Source organism: Protopterus annectens, chromosome 2.part0 (assembly GCF_019279795.1).
Source record: "Protopterus annectens isolate FY-2018-M chromosome 2.part0, PAN1.0, whole genome shotgun sequence".
In the NCBI taxonomy this organism is placed as follows: Eukaryota; Metazoa; Chordata; order Ceratodontiformes; family Protopteridae; genus Protopterus; species Protopterus annectens.
The window spans coordinates 1751508865-1751521036 of NC_056728.1; the positions used below are offsets into that span (position 1 = coordinate 1751508865).

The 12172-nt window shown below is 40.8% G+C and overlaps 1 protein-coding gene across 1 annotated transcript in view; it reads right to left on the reverse strand.

The window, feature by feature from the left end:
- CCDC30 (coiled-coil domain containing 30) overlaps nt 1-12172 on the reverse strand; it is a 2524512-nt gene that overhangs the window by 1898602 nt on the left and 613738 nt on the right. The window lies entirely within an intron of this gene.

Below are 12172 nucleotides of genomic sequence, written 5' to 3' on the forward strand. Positions count from 1 at the left end.
GTCCACATCCACTTCTGATAGGCTCCTGGATGAAATGAGGGAAGGCTACTTAGATGATAGACAGGGAAGCTCATTAAGGCAAGTCTTGCAGGAAGGGAGCATGAAGCCTCGAGGATACTGGTTCAGGTGAAAACCTCAGAGATCTAGATTTGGACCTGGTCAGATTTAAATGAAGGGACTGATTCGATTTTGTTTTTTTTTTTTTAATTGGATTCAATCTCCTGCAGACGGTCAGAGCCGACAACTTGGATATCTTCTCAGGCAGAGCCAAGCTCACAGAGGTCAAGGGAGAACAACAGTCAAGAGGAGCACTTCCTTGACTCTTTAGATTTCTCTGCTGTATCCCCTGAAGACTTTTTTACAGTAAGATGGTGCTTCAGAGGCCAAAGAGGCAGAAGACGGGAGTAGATCCTTCAAAATCAGTTTATTCTTCCTTTCATAGGTTCATACTAGGCTATCTGCCCTGGGGCAATTACAAGCCTAGCCCAATTTTGTTTGGCTTACGCCACCCCTTGATTTGAGTATACTGTGCCATTTTTAAGGTTTAGTTTACTGTGCCTCTGTCTAATAGTGACACGGAAGTAATCCCCGGGACAAACCTACGAATTTCAACCAAAGCTTTATTATTAAAGCCAGCACAAATGTCACATGAAACTTCATGATGACCTGAACCTAAGTACTGCTCACAAAGAATGACTATCCAAATCTGGGATCTTAGGTTCGCAAGAAGATCACTTTTTGAAACCAAAGGGTTTCTTCAACAGCTTTACACACATCAAAAACTACCACAATAACAAACGGCACTTATTTCCAAAAGAGAAGATGTCAGTGGAAGATCAGAAGAGAAATACCAACAGTGGTAATAAAGAAATACCTCAAGGTAATGAACAGATCGAGGGCTTAAAGCCCAAGCATTAACACTGTTTAAGATATTTAGGTAAAAGTATACGTTTTTTAATACTTTTTTAATAAGGAAAGGATAACGGAGTGAGAAAAAAACTATTGAGAAACTAAGCAAAAAGTGATGAAATGGAGTATACTTATCACAAAGATCAACCAGTTCATTCCAGCTAAGAAGTGACTACGTCTTAACGCTGAAGCAGCAAATGAGATCTGAAGTAATTCGCAGTAGTCAAGGGATTATGGGTAAGAGGAGGAGCTTGAGCTTCGGAACCTAAAGTCTGTGGAGTGACCAAGCACAAATCCAGGGTTCTGACCTGAGAGCCATCACTTAAGGAATGAACTGACAACACCAGATGAGTATAAACACAAAATCATAACATCTGGGTTACATACACCAAAAATGTGCCAAACACAGGCCAGGAATAGCAAAAGCAGTAGTTTTTCCTTCCCTTTAAGCATCAACACAGGTTGTGCACTAGAATGCACTGAAGAAGGAATATGCATGGTTCCCTTATATGTATTTAACCTGCTGCAAGTTTTTTTTTTTTCAATTCTTTGTTACTTTCTTCCACAGGGAAGAATGGATGTGGTAAACAAATAGCCATGTTTGAATAATAAGAGAGAATGCTGTACTTAAGGCGTAAAGTGTCATGCGTACCTGTGCATCAACATACTTCAATAAAATAAAAATTATACTAAGAAAAAACTTAAATGATTAAAGACAAAAATTAAGGTAATTAAAAGCAGCCTATAGCCATTAGGTTCAAATACAATGAGAGTCATTTCCTGGAGTATTCATTTTAAAACAACTACTAAATGATACAATGTAACAAGTAACAGCCAGTTATGCACTGAAGAGGAATAAAAAAAGCCTTAGCTCTGTTGCAGATGAAGCAATGAGCTGCCAGGGGAGGATGTGAGTGAGCAGGCTCTACCATCAGGAATAAAAAAAAGCCTTAGCTCTGTTGCAGATGAAGCAATGAGCTGCCAGGGGAGGATGTGAGTGAGCAGGCTCTACCATCTCACACATACTGGGGACAGCTCTAATTTACCAAACTGGTGACATCTAGCAGGAGCACTAAGTATTCACACAGTAGAGTTCTGAGCCAGCTGAGCTTGAACTACCACAGTGCCTACCAAACCATCTAAGGGGAAATTAGTCTGAATGGAGAGATACGTCAGCAAGCAAATGAGAGTAGTATTGCTGAAACCAAATTCATCCTCAAGTCTTAGTGAGTACCTTCAAGAAGCAGACCCCATTTTTCACAAAATCTGACCAAGACAACAGTGATATATAGACTGCATTTTATACAGTATATATCATGGATAGAAGTAGGTTAAAATTTAAAAGAGATAGCTGGGTACACAAGACCCAGGATAGAAAAGTGACCAATCTCGGTAGGCGCACTGGTGCCAGGACCGGAAAAAATGACAGTGTAGAATCCTCAAAATACGGAACCATTCCTACAATGAGGCCAGGCCCAGGGGGAGTAGCAGTCCACAAAAAAAATCACAAAAACTGATAGGCCAAAGAACAGCCATAAAGACGATAGAGTGGACTGTTGATTAGAAGAAAGAAATTATGTACTGTTACTATTATGCAAAAAGCCCTGAATTTCCAGACACAAGATATACAAAAAGATTAAGAGAGAAATTAGAGGAAAGAAAAGTCCTTCCACAGAAAGCTTGTCAGAAGCTTCAAATAAAAATGTGTGTTAATACAGATTTGTGAAAAATATTATATAGACCAAGAAACTTTAATCTGACTGGAAAAATAAGCATCTGAGGAAGTACGAAAATATAAACAACAAAACCTAGAGATTGTTTTAAAAGCATAAAAAGAAATATGGACATGGGAAAGAAAGAGAGATCTGATATGGTGCAATATTTATGGAAAGTCGAAAACCAAATTAATCATTACAATAAAGGCAGCCCCAAAGATATTTGAGGAGAAATACAGGCAAAGGAATCCAGATATGCAAAACTGCACAATAAAAAAGAATATCACAAGGAGGGGAATGTAGAAAAGAAGATCAGTAAAGTAGAAGTTTAAAAAAATATAAGTTGATGTTATGGAATGTCTTTGAAGTGAAGGATTTGGTGTAAAAAGTTTAACACAGGTTACATCACAGCATGATGGAACGAGTCCTCAAAGTAAGGTGAAACAGGAAGATCAGGAGACATTTGAAGAAGAAATATGGGCATGGGAAAGATAGAGATTTAATATGGTGTAATATTTATGTAAAGGAGAAAGCAAAACTAATCAATACAAAAAGACCAGGACCAAAGATATTTGAAAAATACAGGAAAAGGAATCTGCACATGGAAAACTTTACAATACAAAAAAATAAGAAGACAAAGATGAAAAGTATAAAAGATTAGTAATGGAGAAGTTAAATAAATAGAAAATGAGGTTATGGAGTACCTACGAAGTGAAGGATTCAGTGTAGACAATCTAATTCAGAAAGCACCACAACAGGATAGAGCAATAGACATCCAAATTAAGGAGAAATCAATGGAATGGGAAGCAATTGGTCAGTTGCCATATGAAGATGTTTTGGAGCCTTCCACAGGAAACCAGTACAAACATTCACTTGAAGCTGGATAGCAAGGAAAGGATCAGAAAACTGTGGCAACTTGGATGCAGTCAATGATGAGGAGTGATAGGCTAGTAAGTTGCCATATGATACAGCAACGGATGACAGGATGAAATTGAAGAGAATGTGCCACAGGAAGATGCTACAGAACTTTCTATAGAATGCCTGGAGAAAATGCAGAACAGAAAATGTGCCCTCAGTTTAGAAGAAAATGAGCCAAGAGAAGAGTTGCTTGATTTAATAGAGACAGACATATTAAGATCAATGAAAGAAATAGACTGCAGAAGGTCAATAAAACCTAAAAAGTTAGAAGTTTGATAAAACAAATTAACACAGTAATTAGGACTGCCCATAGAGATCCATGCAATATAACAGAAATAAACAGGATATATTATTGTGCAGTTAAATTAATAACAGATAAAATTCTACCACAAGAACACAGGGTAGTAAGGGAAAGGAAGGGGAGTAATCGAATAACATAATGGAAGTATCAAATAGAGAAAACTATAAAACAATTAAGACAGGAAGTGTCACTGTTAGAAGAGTACAGAAGAGGAAAGAGATTAACAAAAATACTCAAATATAGATGTGATAAAAGTAATGCACAGTTTTATTAAGGATCAGGATTTTTCATGCACTATCGCAAACAATAAACTAAAAATATCAGCACAGGCAGAAAAACTTAGAAGATATGAAGATAAATATAAAGAAAAAGTACAAAATAAGCAAGTTACTGATGACCCAAAAAAAGTTTGAGAGAGAAGTGGAAAAATGGTAAAAGGAATTTAAAGACCACCAAAAAAAGAGGAAACAGATATATTTTGGAGAAGTATTTATGAAGATCCTGTGGAAGACAACAAAGATGCTAGATGGATAGAAGAAGTAAAAGAAAGAATAAGAAGTTCAGAGGTACAGGATGTGAAATGGGATGAAGTAACAGCCACAGAGACTGAAACAAAGCTATGAAAAGCCTCTAATTGGAAACTCCAGCACCAGATGCAGTACCTAACTTCTAGTTAAAAGTATTAACATCTTTGCAGGAAGATTTAGCCATGAGTAAGAATTATTCATATGCACACCCCAAACAGACAACAACCTGGCTAACAAAAGGGAAAACAAAGCTCCTACTTAAGAGTAAACCCGCAAGCTACCCTAAAAATTACATAACAATAACTTGCCTTCGGATGACGTATAAACTGTACACTAGAATTGATGCCGACAAAATTTATAGTCATTTAGAAGAAAACTCAATTATGGCAATAGAACAAAAGGGCAATAAAAGAAAGTCATATGGAACAAAGGATCATTTGTTGTTAAATAAAGTCACAGTGGAGAAAGTACAGCTGTGTACCTACCATAAATGTAGATGTTCGAGTGTGTTCACTGTTGCAGTCATTACAATTGGGTTATCCTGCTGGCAGGCTACCCGCAGTCGGCCTGAATTCCAAAGTCCTGGTCCAGCGTCGGTTGCTGTTGCCTCCTCCCTGACGTCAGTGCGCCAGGGGTATAATAGATGCAGCCGACGCCATTTTCTTCAGTTTTTCTTGCCCCAGATGTCAGGTGCCCCCAAAAGGATAGGCTAATTTATGCCAATAAACATGCATGCAGTAAAGTAAAGCTCTACCTTCATCTACAAGCAAATACACCACATAGGTTGCATAGAATAGAGAAGTACAGATAAGGCCCAGCAAAGGAAAGGGGGATGGTGGGTGGGTAACCTGGACTGCAACAGTGAATACACTCGAACATCTACATTTATGGTAGGTACAAAACTGTACTATGTTCATCATGTTTCACTGTTGCAGTCATTACAATTGGGTTGAATCCCAAAGGTAAGGTTGGGTGGCTGGGGCTAAATAGGATTAGGAGAGGCTATGAGGCCCTGCAGAACTGCAGTGGCAAAGCCTGCTCTGGATTTAGAGTAGAAAGGTAAGTGATAATGCTTTGTAAAAGTGTGCACTGAACTCCAAGTTGCAGCCTCTAAGATGTCTTTGGTTGGTACTCCTCTGAGGAAGGCTGCTGAAGTGGCTGCTGCTCTGGTTGAATGTGGCCTAATGCCCTTAGGCATTGATTTGACATGCTGTGAATAACAGAAACGAATGCAGTGGCCTATCCATTTTGAAATAGTCTGCTTTGAGATAGCCTTTCCTTGTGATCCTGCAGCATATGCCACTAGAAGTTGTTCAGTCTTTCTGAAAGCTTTGGTTCTGTCTAAGTAGAAGTGTAGCTGCCTGTGAATGTCCAGAGAATGCAGAAGTCTCTCACCCTTATTCTGTGGGTTTGGATAAAAGGTAGGAAAATGAATTGTTTGATTCAGGGCCACACTGGACACTACCTTAGGCATAAATGTGGGGTTTGTCCTCTGAGAAACCCTGTCCTGATGGAAAATTATAAAAGGTTCCACAGCCATGAGTGCCTGTAACTCTGAAACTCGTCTTGCAGAGGTTATTGCTAGGAGCAGAGCTGTTTTCCAGGATAAGAATTTTATATCAGCTGTAGAGGCTGGCTCAAAAGGAGGCAGTGTGAGTTTTTCCAATACATAATTTAGGTCCCATGCAGGTATTGGTGCTCTCCTTGGAGGTCTTATGTTTTTGGCCCCTCTGAGGTACTGCCTTAGTAATGGATGAGTAAAAATAGGCGGTTCTGTATTGTAATGAGCTGAAATGGCAGAGGCATGAATTTTAACTGATGAAAAGGATAGGCCTTTGTCCAGCATCTCAGTTAAATATTGCAAAATCTGAGGAATATTTGGTAGAATCATGTCAATTTCTTGTGCCTGGTTCCAAGCACAGACTCTCTTCCATTTTTCTGCATAAGATTTTCTGGTGCTAGGCCTCCTGGTCTCCAAAATAACATCCATCACTGCTTTAGAGAGAGGCGTGTTTTGAATGGTTACATTATCCGCCATGCTGCCAGATTTAAGGTCCTGAGTTGGCTGTGCAAGATCTGACTGTTTTGTTGGGTCAATAAGTGAGGAATTTGAGGTAATGTCCAGGCTGGGCATTGAGACAAGTTCTTTAGGATTGGGTACCAGTGCTGGCGTGGCCAGTCTGGGGCAATCAGCATCATTTTTGGCTTCTCTTGTCTGACCTTTAGGAGTACCTTGGGAAGGAGAGGCAGTGGGGGAAAGGCATATACTGTTAAGTTTTCCCAGCTGAAAGACAGAGCATCCACTTTCCATGCTTGCTTGTGATAAGTCCTTGTGCAGAATCTCTGTAGTTGGCAGTTGTACAGAGAGGCAAATAGGTCTATGTTCGGGCATACCCATTTCCTTGTTATCATGCTGAAGACTTGTGGATCCAATTTCCACTAGTGGGGATCCATTAGGTTTCTGCTTAGTTCGTCTGCCAGAGAATTTATCTTTCCTGGCAGGTATTGTGCTTGCAGATGTACTTGGTAAGTCAATGCTGTGTCCCACAAAGTCATGGCTAGTCTGCAGAGCAGGTAGGAATGTGTGCCTCCCTGCTTGTTTATGTACCACATGACTGTAGTATTGTCCGTCTTTATCAATAGTTGTCCTGGATGAAGTAGATCCTTGAAGGCTGTCAGGGCATTTTGAACAGCAAGCATCTCTTTTTGATTGATATGTAGATGCATTTGGCTTGCGGGCCATGTGCCCTGAATACATCTTCCTGCCATATGTGCCCCCCAGGCATAATCTGATGCATCTGCTGTTAATGTCTGCCTGGCTGTGGGTAAAGTGAAAGGCTGTCCCTTGTTGTGATGACAGGCCTTTGCCCACCATTGAAACTCCTGTTGCAGGCAGGGAATGAGGGTAATTATTGTTTCCAGGCTGTGGCAATGTTGAGTCCAAACACTTTTTAGATACCATTGTAGTTTCCTCATATGCAGTCTTGCATATGGAATTAGCAGAATGCAGGATGCCATGAAGCCCAATGCCTGCAGAATTTTTCTTGCAGAAAACTGGGTCTTTGTTGCCAACATTTTGAAATAAGTAGTCAGTTGTCTTTGTTTGTCTGGTGTGAGATAAGCCATCTGGGCAGTTAAGCTTGTACCCAGGAATATTATCTCTTGTGAGGGTACTAGTTTTGATTTATTTTCATTTACTGTGTACCCTAGGCAGGTTAGTAATCTTTTTACAAACGCCAGATGCTGTAGTAGAATGTCCTTGTTCTCTGCTTGAATAAGGCAGTCGTCTAAATAAGGATATATTTGTATTCCTCTTTGTCTGCAAAATGCAATTACTGGTGCCAGGCATTTTGTGAAGACCCTGGGCGCAGTACATAAACCAAAGGGCAGTGCAGAGAATTGGTAGTGCATTGAGCCAGCTATAAATCTGAGGTATCTTCTGCATGAGTGTCTGATTGGGACATGCAGGTATGCCTCTTTTAGGTCTAAAGTCACAAGCCATGCATTCTTGCCCAGCATGGGCAGAAGCTGCTGCAATGTAAACATTTTGAATTTCAGAATATCCATAAATGTGTTTAGAATAGACAGGTCCAGTACTGGTCTCCAGGCAGTAAAATCCTAGTCCCTGCTCTTACTGTGGTACTCGCTGAATGGCCCTCATGTCCATGAGGGTTGAAACTTGTTTTTGTGCCTCTGCCCATTGATTGTGTGGCAGGTCTGGCATTCCGTTTGCCCTTGGCAGGGTGTGAAAATGGAAACTGTAGCCTTGTGACACTATATTCAGGACCCATTTGTCTTGGGGGGTGATGATGTGCCAATTTTGTGAAAAAAGTGCTAGTTTTCCCCCTAAAGGAGCTGCCAGAAGATAACTGCTTGGTGCTGGCAGGGGAAAGTAATTGAGACCGTTTCCTGTATGGCTGTGATTTATCTTCTCCGCTTTTGGAGGTAGAAGCACCCCATTGTTTAGACTTGTATGAGCCCTGGGGCTGGGATCTGCCTCTGGGGTGTCTGTATCTGTCTCTTTCTGGCCTGTCTGACACTGGAAAGGACCAATTCTTTGCAGGCCAGTTCCTGCTAAATCTGGGAGGTTGTACCTATAAGAAATCCTTGAGTGTTTGCATAGATTTTAGCTTTGTCCTCCATTTTCTTCAACACCTCTTCTGCTTTAACACCAAACAAGGTATCATGCTGTAATGGCGCATCTAATAATTTTGCTTAAACATGATCAGGCAGATTCTGTTCCTTTAACCAAGCATGCCTCCTAATGACAGAACCCGTAACAGCGGCCCTGCAGGAGGCCTACAGAGATTCAAAACCACATTGCAAAGTATGCTTTCCCACTTGTTCATCTGCATGCAATAAATCCTGCATTTCTTTGTTTTCTGCACATTCAGAATTTGTCAACATTTTCTGTTTAAGTAGAGACATAAGACATTGCTGATATTTAAACATATGAAACTGACAATTTAAGGCCCTAACAGCCAAGGTAGCAGAAGTGTAAATCTTTTTCCCCCATCTGTCCAGGGCCCTTGAATCCCTATCAGATGGGATAGGGTTTTTTGCAGTGGACGCCTTAACCCCTTTGGGACCCTGAGATATAGTTTCTGGGTCAGCAGCAGGGCTTTTATAAAGAAATTTATGTGAATCAGGAACCCTATAGTATCTGTCTGGCTTAACAGGAGCTGGTGGTAAAGAGTCAGGAGTGAGACTGGACTCTATAAATACATCATCTACAATGTGTAAAACAGGAGGAATAGCAAGGGGCCTGTGCTGAGGTAGTAAAAGAAAATCTTTGAGCCTTTTCTTAGATTCTTAGTAATCTTGGCTCTCCCAATGGAAATGCTCCCTCACAATATGCATGGTCTCCCCAAAACAATAATCCTCAGGAGGAGAGGTTGAAGGGGATAGATTCTTCAGCATCAGAATCCTCATAGGGAGGAAGAGAGTATTCCTGTTCCGAAGAGGAATCAGAGGAAATGGAAACCTGATCTGAAGATTCATATTCTGTCTCTTGCCTAGGTCTCTTATCAGGAGGGGGATGGGAACCCCTGATCAAAGTAATTAGGTCTTTGGCCATTTTAAGCATCTGCTTTTTAGGCATGGAGGCCTGTCCAGGGGAATGTTGTACTTGTTTCTTTGTCTTTAGAGGTGCTTTAGTCTTTGCCTTTGAAGCTGAATTCGTTTTCACATATAATTGTGTAGGTCTGAAAACACCCTCAGAAGCCGATGCCTGCTCAGCAGCTCCAGACCCATCTGAGGGAATAGTTTCCGAGGGTCCAATACCTTGAGTTTCCAGCGGCCTAGTCAGCTCCACATGGGAGTCGGAAGCGGCCTGTGGCTCTGAGGTAGTGGGCGTCAGGGGCTGCAAAAGCGCCTCACTGAGAATCGGCAAACCGGCGACTGGCCTAGCTGAAGCCTCGTCGTCAGTTTTGGACCTCGGATGCCTGTCCTTTTCTTTGTCTTTGCGTTTTTTATAAATTCCGGCAGTCGGTTGTTCCAACGGCATTATATAATTAAATTTTCTGCCAAAATACTGAAATGCAAAATCGTACCGACACTTAATAGTGCGTTGGTTAAATCTAGCACAAAACCGACAACTAGCAACGTCGTGGTCAGGGCCTAGGCAAGGAATACAGTAAGAATGAAAATCCTTATGAGGTATTTGCTTCCCACAAGAAATACAATTATTAACTTTTTCTGACATCGGTCTAGAGCAAGAAAAAAGTTTCCCCAACAGGATACTTAGCTTTAATGAAGACTTCGGATCTGAAATTCGAACTTGAAAATCTCAGGAGTCGGCCGACTGGCACTTGCGAACTGCTTTTGCTTCGGGCACTGCGCAGCAAGAAAGACTGAAGAAAATGGCGTCAGCTGCATCTTTTATACCCCTGGCACATTGCCGTCAGGGAGGAGGTGACAGCAACCGACGCCGGACCAGGACTTTGGAATTCAGGCAGACTGCGGGTAGCCTGCCAGCAGGATAACCCAATTGTAATGAACAGTGAAACACGAACATCTGTAAAAAGGACAAGAATCTAAGTATAGCATGGACTGACTACAAAAAAGCATTTAACAGTATCCCACATTCATAGACAAAAGAGTGCTTAAAAATGTATAAGATACACCTTACACTGATAAACTACATCACAGCAACCCCGAAGCAGTGGCAAACCAATTTGCAGTTAAGCCATGAAGCAGGACAAATTACTATTCCAGGGATAAAAATCCAAAGGGGGATATTCCAGGGTGAATCTCTGTCACTGCTGCTCTTTTGTCTTGCACATAACCCATTAAAATGTTTCCTTAACAGATTAGGTCATGGCTATAATTTGGCTCCCAGAAAGCAACAAAGTGTAAAGACTTCTCACCTTCTCTTTTGTCAACGATTTAAAACTATATAGCTCATCAGATGAGGAACTGAAAGCAAAATTGCAAGTAGTCAAAACTTTTTCACTTACCTTGCTCCTGGATATCAGCCTTTACACCTATTCTGACTCCTTCTTACCTCCATTACTTCTGAACCTATTTCTTTATCTCTGAATCAGCCCTTAGTCAGCTCTCCTTTCACTCTGCTATCTTAATCTCTCAACTCCTAGGTACCTTATATTAGACTTAACTCCCTTTTCACTGATTGTTCTCCCTCAAAACCTGTCTTCATGTCTGAAAAATGCATTCACCACCAGCTACTAGACCACCTAACTAAACACAGCATACTGGCTAAGTACCAGCATGGCTTTATGCCATTTCATAGCACTACCACCGCCCTACTATCTTTCACTGACTCCATTTATAAGAACCTAATAACAACATCCTCTCTTCTGCTCCCTTCATCGACCTTTCAAAGGCTTTTGATATGGTTAATCATCCCCTGCTTATAAATAATCTTGAACTTCTTGCTCTAGATACCCCAGCTATACAATGGTTCACGTCTTACCTTAGCAATAGGCAACAGGCAGTTCTCTGGGAAAATAAACCATCATCCCACCTGACAGTCACCCTTGGAGTCCCTCAGGGCTCCATTTTAGGACCTCTTCTTTTTTCACTATTCATCAATGACCTTCACGTAGCAGTCCCTGAAGCCACCTGCATTCAATATGCCGATGATTCCACACTTATATGTTCTGCCAACTCCATTTCTGAACTACACTCTCTAACTCAAAAAGTATTTAACTCAGTAGAAGATTGGTTCCTGAAACGCTGCCTCCTTTTGAACGCCAAAAAAACCAAGCTCCTACTCTTTACTCCTACCAATAGGTCCTCTCCTATAGACTTCTCTATTAAAGCTAACAATGGTACCCTCATCTTTCCCGATCCTACCACCAAACTATTAGGAGTCACAATTGACAACAACCTTAACTTTGATAACCATATAAATAACACCATTCTAACAGTGAACAGAAAAACAGGCTCCTTATATAGAATCAAACCCTTCCTAACTCCTATAGCTAGAACCACCATTGCCCACTCTCACTTAATCTCAACTCTTCTCTATGCTTCTCCTATTTATACTAATCTAAAGACAAATAATCTTCTCAAACTATCAAATTCCTATAACAATATTGCCAGATTTGCCACTGGCAATGCATTTCGAACACACCACTGTCTGAATCTAAAGCAGCTAGACTGGCTTGAACTCCCTAACATGCTAACTTTTTCCCAACTAACCATTGCTCAAAATCTTTTACCAACCAAATAATACTCCAATACTTGCTAACCTCATTACCCCTTATAATAATCTTAATTCCCTACGCTCTTCGAGTAAACTACTTGCTAGCATAAGTAAATCCAATAACTTGTCAGGT